Here is a 9,435-nt window from a genome sequence, read left to right as displayed (position 1 = left end):
TGCTTTTCATTACCCGTATACAAAGTCATATACTAACAATATTTTTGAGGACAGTAAAAAATATATAATTAAGTAGTTATACAAATGTTTTAAAATACAGATTAATAAAAATAAAATAATAACAGTTGTTTAGAGGGAAAATATCTTGCTTCATTGTTTCAATTATGCCTCCATTTTTTCTGCTTAAAATGCAGGAGCTTAAGGTGCATCAGGTTAAGGATCCAGCATTGTCACTGAAGCAGCTCTAGTCATTACTGTGGCACAGGTTCAATACGTGGCAAGTGCAATCTAAATAAAATGTGAATCATGGTCAATAAATTGTAGATCATTGGGATTTTGTGCCTCAGAGGTAGTGAACTTGACTAGCATCCATGAGGGCATGGGTTTGATCCCTGGCCTTTCTTACTGGATTAAGTACCCAATGTTGCCATGAGCTGTGGTGTAGATTGCAGATATGGCTCAGTTCTGGCATTGCTGTAGCTGTGGTGTAGGCTGGCAGCTGCAGCTCCAATTTGACCCTTAGCTTAGGAACTACGATATATTGCAGTTGTGGTCCTAAAAAGACAAAACAAAAACCCAAAACCAAAAAGAAATTGTGGATCATTAAAGTATTGTGAAATTTCTTTGAAAGGTAAATAACCAATGCAGCAAATATCTACAATTAGTTAGACCATATTTTCTAATTTATTTAAAACATAAATATAAATGATTATAAAACATCTAGATTCACTGTTTTAATTTTCAAGTACTTCGACTTGTGCCAGGTAGGTAAATGTTTAACAACTGATGCTACAAAAAACAAACAAACAAACAAACAAAAAAAAACAAAAAAAAACCCTAATTTTGGGTTTACAAAGTTCAGGATACCAATGTGATATCATGAATACAGAGATGTATGCAATCATTCATCTCTTTGAGCCAATTGTGAGAAGCCTCTGTTAGGTGGCTCCAACACCCCCGGGTCCTTGAATATCTTGTTTTATTTCTTTAAATAATACAGTTATATATTTTATAGCTATTCTCTTAGCCCTTTTGGCAATCAAAAAAGCTAGAAGGATTAATAATAAAAATTATTCATGTGGACATTGGCCAGATCTAAGGTAGGTATGTTGCAGAAACTACAGTGACTGGAAGACTTATCATCTCAACTAAGTGGCACAACAATTACCCAGTTCTAGTGGACTATCTCTAGTGAACTATTCTTTTTAGATTCTATTTTTGTAAAATAATGTTTATTGAGATTTTTCTCCCTTTAAAAATATTTTTCTTTAATAATTCCTATATGAAATAACATATACACAGACTTTAGTATTTCCTAGAGGTAAATACAACTTTTCACTTGCCAAAGAATCATGATTACACACTTTATATGTATTCAAGCAAACACTTTATGTTAGAGTCGTTGAATGTGTTACCACATTCCTGAACAAAAATATATGGCTCAAAACGAGAATACATAATGCTAAAGAGACATTAGATATAAATATAATACGTCATTAAATGAAAAAACAGGTAACTTGGACTTCATATTCAAAGATTTCTGCTCTTTATGTCTCACTGTTGAAAAATCAAAAAGCAAACCACAAATTGGACAACATATTTGCAATAGCCATGAATGTAAAAGGACCTGTGTCTTGAATATATAAAGAACTTTCAAAACTCAACAAGAAGACAATTCACCAAGAAAAAAATAAAAGTGAAAAAGTACTTCACGACAAAAGATAAGTTAATAAACAGTATGCATATGAAAATATGCTCAATATCATTAATCTTGTGGACAATTTGTTTGTATTAAGCCACAGTGAAATACAATTTTATATTGCATAGAATGACTAAAAGTAAAAGACTGGCTATTATTTTCAAGAATTTTTTTTCCTTTTTTCTTTTTTCTTTTTAGGGCTACACGTGGCATATGGAAGTTCCCAGGCTATGGGTCTAATTGGAGCTACAGCTGCCAACCTACGCAATAGCCAGAGCAATATGGGATCTGAGCCATGTCTGTGAACTACACCACAGCTCATGGCAATGCCAGATCCTTAACCCACTGAGTGAGGCCATGGATCAAACCCTTATCCCCAATGGATCAGTTTCCATTGTGCCACAGTGAGAACTCCATTTCTGAGAATATTAAATGTTAGAGAATGTAGACCAGAATAAATTCCTTGAGATGAAAATACAGGATGAAATTCTGAGCAGATATTGAAGGATTTAACTCTAGGAAAGCTATTTTATTTTTCTTAGGAGGGAATGTAGGTATTTTATGCACAGAAGAGGTACAGTTGTATTTGTATTTGTGTCAGAGTTCTTAATATATATTTTCTCAAGGATCTAGGAAGCAAGTTTATCATTTGGTAGGAAGATATTAGAGGTAGAGGAGAAAGGAGAGGTTAAAATCTGTTTACACTGGAAAGGTGGAAAAAGATAGGATTGATGGTCATTTTTGTCTTCATTTGCATTTGAGTGATTTCATAGTGCTAATATCCAGTAGAAGCTGAATTTACAGAATCTGGAATGAGACCACATGAGTTTAAATTCTATAACTGAAAAATCATATACGTGATCTGGTAAACAGTTATATTTTCTTATGCTTTATTTTCCTCAGCTGTAAAATGAGGATACTGACAGTACTTAGTTTGTGTGCAAAGAGGAAGTGAGTTAATATTTGTAAGTGTTTACTACTCTAACTATATAGTGTTACTTCTATGTAATGATAGCAAGATCTCTGATTATACACTTGCTCAGAACACAAAGCAATAAATAAGAAAATAGACAAGGCATAGACAAAGAAAAAACACACAGTTATGGGAAATCAAGGTTGGAAATTTTTTAGGTCAGTGAACAGGAAAGTGAGTTTTTCTCAAGGGTAATACAATGAACCAGACTCTATGCTGAATAACAAAAGAATTGAATATATGAGGAGTGATAGTAGCTAAATAATATTGATGGAGTTAGGAGTTGGATGTCTACATGAGTTGTGTAAATAGGAAAATAAGATATTGGAGTGTATATTCACAAAGTGGAATATTCAGAAAGTGTATATTCAGAAAGTGGAACGTTCGGATTTCTAAATCAATTTATTCCAAATCAGAAAAGTTTCAAGCTATGACGATGGAGATGGAGACTAATGTGATATGATGGAAATTGTTTTTGGAGATAAGAAGTTCCAAGGGAATGAGTGGCACATTTCTGAACAAATCATCTATATGTGAAGTTTGAAATTATACAGAAGAGTAAAAGCAGGAGTATGGAAAAGGAATACTATGAGCCAGAGTCCAAAGATTTTAATATCAGAGTGAATAAGTCTGCATATGAAGTGATACAGAGGATAGAAAGTGGCATTTAATAGGCAAGAACAAATCTGACTCCATATTATATCTGTTCTCTTTGCCTTAAACTTTGTGCTTTGTTGCCTGTGCTTATTCATGCTGGCTCGGTATCTTTTATAAATAGCCTGAAATATACAGGATAGCCTATTATTGACTTAAAATGACTTTTAAGCGTCCATTCATATAAAGCCAAAAAGTTGCAGAACAGAATAATATCTCTTGTTGAAGGTTTATAGGAAACTGAACTCCATGGACAGCTGCAAGAACAAATGATTTCTAGACCAAGAAGTTTGCAACAACTAACCACACGCCTCCTTCACTTTGCCTTTAAAAGCGTTTGGCTGAAACACTTCAGATTTGGGGGTTTTATTGGGCAGGGCTACCCATCTCCTTGCATGGCTATTTAGAAACATTTCTCTGCACCAGACTCCTAGGCTTGTTCAGGCTCACCGTGTGTCTGGCACACAAATGTAAGTTTGCTAACACTATCACATATCCTATGCTTCATTTTAACTAAATATTTTATAGGAGGAAACAAGATAAAAGTTTTGGAAAAACAGTGAGAAATAAGGAAAACTATACTAGCTCAATCTTTTCTGGTACCTAAAAGCCTTCACCTGAGGGCAGTATCCCTGAGGTCTGTTTAAGTTACAAAGACAAAAGGAACTTTCAGGAAGGAGGTTTGATAAAAGGTTCAGGAGGGTTATATATGGTGTATCAGCTGTATTAGAAGAAACATAGTGCATAATGTAGTATAAACCAAAGTGAGGAAGGATGGACCTAGGATCATGGGATTTGTGGCCTTTAATAAATGGAGCTTAGCACATGATTTGAGGCCCGCCCGTTCCCTTTTTTTTAGGACTACACCTGTGGCATATGGAAGTTCCCAGGATAGGGGTTGAATTGGAGCTGCAGCTGCTGGCCTATACAATAAGCCAAAGCAACATAGGATCCAAACCATGTCTGCAACCTACACTACCGCTCAAGGCAATGCCAGATCCTTAACCACTGAACAGGGCCAGGGATTGAACCTACATCCTTATGGATACTAGTTTCTAGTCAGTTTTCTTACCACTGGGCCACAACAAGAACTCCTTTTTTTTATTTTGTTTTTTTCTTTTTAGCAGTTCACCTGTGGCATAGAGTCCTGATGGTCTCTTAAAGACAAATCTCATCTCTAAGATATTTGGAGCATCCATGCCACTATTCTTTCCTGCAGTTGTTGATTAAAGAGTAATCCTACTGTGAGCATTAGTTATTCAAATGACCTTTAGGTGACCATCTGGAAACCATGAGGAAAGATCTAGAAATGAACAACAAAGAAACAAAGTTCATATACATTAAAGATCCTGCATTGTAAGCATCAAAACACCCCCATTTTTCTCACTCAAGATATCTCCTCTTTTTAACACATAATCTCAATAAAATTGATATATAACAACAATATGAAAACTTTTAAATGTCAATTTAAATACATTCAACTTTTGATTAGTCTGGAAAGGTGAATGATCACAGACATTATGAAGAAGGACTTCAACATAAATTGTTTTAACCCATTCTTAATTATGTAATTCCTTACTTGTAGAGTGTGCTATAAATATTAACCAACATTTCTTTGAAATAGTTCCAATTTTTAGCTTGGAATTTGAATTCAAAGAGGAGAGATTGAACTGCTGATCAGTGTGCCCTGTGTCTTCAGTTTAACCGGAATGGCCGCTGATCCAACTACGAGGCAATAATGACAGCTTCCTCACTTGATGACTATCCCACTTCTGTGGCCACTGCTCTTTCTAACTTCACCACATAAGAGTAAAATATTTCTCCTAAACATTAGAGCAGGGAGTTTTCCAGAATAAAGACTATTTTCAGTGAATAATAGCATATCAAAATTCATGTGTGCACAGGAAAGCTGCATATCCATAAACCCTAGAATACCAAGCTGGTCATTGTTCTGCCTGCAAGATTCTCCTACATCCTTTGAGGTAAAAACAATGATAAAGGCTATGCATCTCTTCCCTGTCCCAACTGGACCACAAGTCGGTTGAACACATGTCTGCAAACACTGCTTTTAATGTTATCCGAGGCTGACTTTATTTAAATGGTGGCTATATAAGTTCCAATGAACAGTGGTTAGTAAATTGTGTATCAGGCAGCTATACTCTCTTAAGGAATAATCATCTTCCCTTACAGTTTATTGAATACTCAAAGTCAGGAGACATGTCTCAACTTTTTTATACTTAAATATATTTATATGTATGTAGTGTGCTAATTGGAAGTGTTTAATAAATAAATGTTGGCTTTTTTTTTTTTTTTTGCAGGTTTGGCAGTATCTAGGAAAAGGAAAAAGGACTTTTCTTTCTACACTTTCCTTATATTCCTGTTACCTAACACTGGACAAGAATCAGAATGAGATATGACTTAAAAATCCATTAAATATTTATCTTGTATTAAGTCCTCAAAATTTCTAATGATGAAAAGTAAGGAACAACAGCAGCCCTCTAGCAATTTGTAACCTAGTGTCCTGCAACTATCTGCGTAACTCAAATAAATCCATAAGTCTATGTGACTTCATTTTGGTAGAATTTTTTTTTTAGGAGTAAACAATTAGATCTGTTTTCAGCATTAATAATTCTGAAAAATCTATTTCTATGTTCCCCACTTTCTGTTGAACATGGACTGCCCCACAGATTCACATTCCAAACTCCACAAGCCCCATTATTAGTTTAGATAACTTGGTTCTTTCAGTCCCTTTTCTCTCATTAATACATTTATTAGAGAGCATGGCACCCTCCCAGAAAGCAAAAGGAAGAGAACAATAACTGAGAGGAAAAATAAAGAGACCATGGGAATTTGTGAATGCTCATTTTTATATCATCACATATTTTGTTTATTTACTTACTTTATTTTTGCTTTTTGGAGATGCATCTGCATCATATGGAAGCGCCCAGGATAGGGGTCAAATTGGAGGTACAGCCACCAGCCTATGCCACAGCCACAGCAATGTGCAATCCAGGCAACATTTGTGAACTACACCACAGCTCATGGCAATGCCGGATCCTTAACCTGCTGAGCGAGGCCAAGGATCTAACCCCTATCCTCATGGATACTAGTCAGAATCATTTCTGCTGTGCCACAGTGGGAAATCCCATGTCACATATTTTAAAATTCTTATTAGTATTTTATTGGCCTCCTCAACTAGACTATTGGAATAAGCATAAAGCAGAATATTCCTGTACAATCTTTTCCCACATACATATGAAGTATGCAAAACTTAATACTTCACTATATTGTTCATAATTCTAAGAGCAAGTTTTAAGACAAATTTTCCTCTGTGCTATTGATTTCTTACAACAGTCACTCAATGTCTCTGAAAGGAAAGGGTAAACCCAGCAGGTCCAGTCAGTGTCTCATGTTTTGAGCAATACATCTTTTCCATTTAAAAATAATATTTACCAATAGTAGTTTATAATTTAATTAGGTCTAAAGAACCATTGTTTATTTATTGTTGAGGAGTTTATTTAGTTTCCAGGACCAGATAATGAACACTGCACATTTCCTGGTCTCTGACTGCAACCCCAACAATAGCATTTCACTTTCAAAAGTTCAAACTAATTTTTTCTGCAATGTCATTGATATTCACGGTTTACTAGGTACATCTTCAATTCACACTTCTGCTTTATCATTGTGCATTTTTCCAGCAAGTGTATTTGCTGCCTTTCCCCTGAAGAATCTTATTCCACACCTCAAGGACCTTTGCCTCTTGCAGAAGGGTCTTTTCCTCCTCTTTAAGGGCACTGTTCTCTCTAAGAGCCTTGTTCTCTTCACGAAGGGCCTGTTCCTCCTTCCACAAGGCCAGTTCTTCCATCTCCAGGGTGATTCCTTCTTTCATCAAGGCCTGTTCCTCCATCTTGATCACACTCTGCTGATGCTGTAGGGCCTTGACGTCCTCATGGAGAGACCTTATTTCTTCTTGATGAGCTTTGGTCTCATTTTGGAGGGCTTTCTCCTATTCCCTGAGAGCCTTGATCTGAGCCTCCAAGGCTCGATTCTGTTGTCAATAAGACTTTCTTTCTGTGTTCAAGGCATTGGTGTCTTCTCCGGGTGGTTTTTGGCTTTCTAAAATCACACTTTTAAACTTCTGTAACACCTAGACTTGCTGTCTCTGGGACTGGTTCTCCTCCCCTATCAACTGGTTGTCCATTCAGAAGGCTTTGTTTTCTTGTCAAAGAGCTTTGTTTTCTCCCTAGAGGGACTTGTTTCCTTTTATATGAGCCTTGTTCTCATCCCTGCCCAGCTTATTGTCTCTCTGAAGATGTTTTCCCACCTTGTGATATCCAAGTTCAAGCTTGTTTTGATCTTGGGCCCAAGAAAAAAAAAAAGAGGTAAATAAACGCAATGTCTTTCCTCCGTTTGATTCAGAGACAACCATTGCTTCTTAGTGTTTTATTTGAAAAGAGGATGTAAACTCCCAGTATGCTGGATTCAACTAAAGGTGAACTAATGATATTTGCAAGAAAAAAGATCCGAGATTTGTTGAGAATTTGTTTGTATATATTTGGCTCTTGGTTGACTTATGCCAGTAGTAAACCCAGCAGGGATCTAAACAAAGCTCAGCCAGGCCCACTGCAGGAGAAAACACTGAAATTACCAGGAGAGGTCAGTAAACTATTAGGTTGATATAAAAAAACTGAATACATTTAAATCTCAGCACACAAAAATTACAAATTAAGAATTCTAGATTATATTTTGGATCTACATGATAGATCAAAATTAATGTCTGTGTTAAACTGAGCTAAACTCTGAACTAAACTATGTCTAATAACTATTAATCTTTCACTAATGTATTAATTATTGGGAACTAAATCATGTGCATTGATGTGGAAGATACTATGTATTAAAAAAAGTCTTGCTTTGTAAGAATAGGAAATATTTTTAAAGCTATACATTAACAATTTTTGCCGTATTTACTTAGACATTTAATAGTAGTATTACATATTTAAACAAATATTCACACACTTACATTTCTGTAGTGTCTGGATTCCCTGCAAGCCTGATTCCTCTTAGTACCAGTAAACAGCTAGGGAAGGTTTTATGTCATCTATAGTGATGTCATATAGTGTTAATTCTAATGATATAATGGGTGTGATACAAAGTGTTTGACAGGGTTTTTTTTTGATATGTATTTTAAGAAAAAATAATGATTTATAAGGTTAGGTTATATCTGATGTCTTTCCATACCATTAATGAATGTATATTTATTTCTTGTTTTCATCTACATTATTAAAATTAATTTATAGGATTGATTTTGTTATTAGTAAAATAACCTCTAATTATTGTATCCCAGGAATGGAAACATATTAGAATACACTGTACAATTAAAGGTGAAAATACTTTAAATCATTTTAAGATCACTGAAATAATAATATACTGAATAATCAGTATTTAGGTAAATTTGTAAATTGTACCATTGAAATAAGACTGGCAGCATTTCGATTCTAGTAATCTTATCTCAGGTAAATTTTATATTATCCAATATATGTCCATTGTTAGAATATAAAATGAAGCAGAATTTTTATAATTTTTTAAATGTAAACTTTTGGTGAAATAGTAAACTAAATGTTTATATTTTATATAGCTGTCACAATGTTTTAACTGTTTATACTTATAATTTATAATTGACTTAAGGTAGAAAGTTGAAAATTGATTATATAATGGCATGTATAAGCCCAAACCACTCACCTTAATAAATATTTGCCAGTTTACTTACTGTGCCAGATTCCTGAGCAGCTGTTTACATTTTATCTGTTTAACAAGATTCAAAAAATATTTTTCTTACATATTTATAACTCTCCAACTTAATAAAATAGTAAAATAAATTATAATGATGTGAAATGAAAGTTGATATAAAATTAGTAATATCTATGTGAAATATTCCAATTTTTTGTTTTTGAGTTTATGAGTGAAATATTCAATTGATCATATTCATATTTAATTAAATTTAGAAAGTATGTTATGTGACTATGTACCAACTTCTTTATACCAGTGTTTCTGCTTTTTGCTGCTGCTACCATGGTAGCGAAGATTCGGAAAGAGATCTAAAGACAAAGAA

General features: G+C 34.4%; 1 pseudogene; it reads right to left on the bottom strand.

The window, feature by feature from the left end:
- Positions 7,006-7,755, bottom strand: LOC102164005 (annotated as a pseudogene).

This window comes from Sus scrofa, chromosome 11 (genome assembly GCF_000003025.6).
Source record: "Sus scrofa isolate TJ Tabasco breed Duroc chromosome 11, Sscrofa11.1, whole genome shotgun sequence".
NCBI classification, from domain to species: Eukaryota; Metazoa; Chordata; class Mammalia; order Artiodactyla; family Suidae; genus Sus; species Sus scrofa.
The sequence above is the reverse complement of the archived record's forward strand: the minus strand, read 5'-3'. Positions and strand labels throughout refer to the sequence as shown.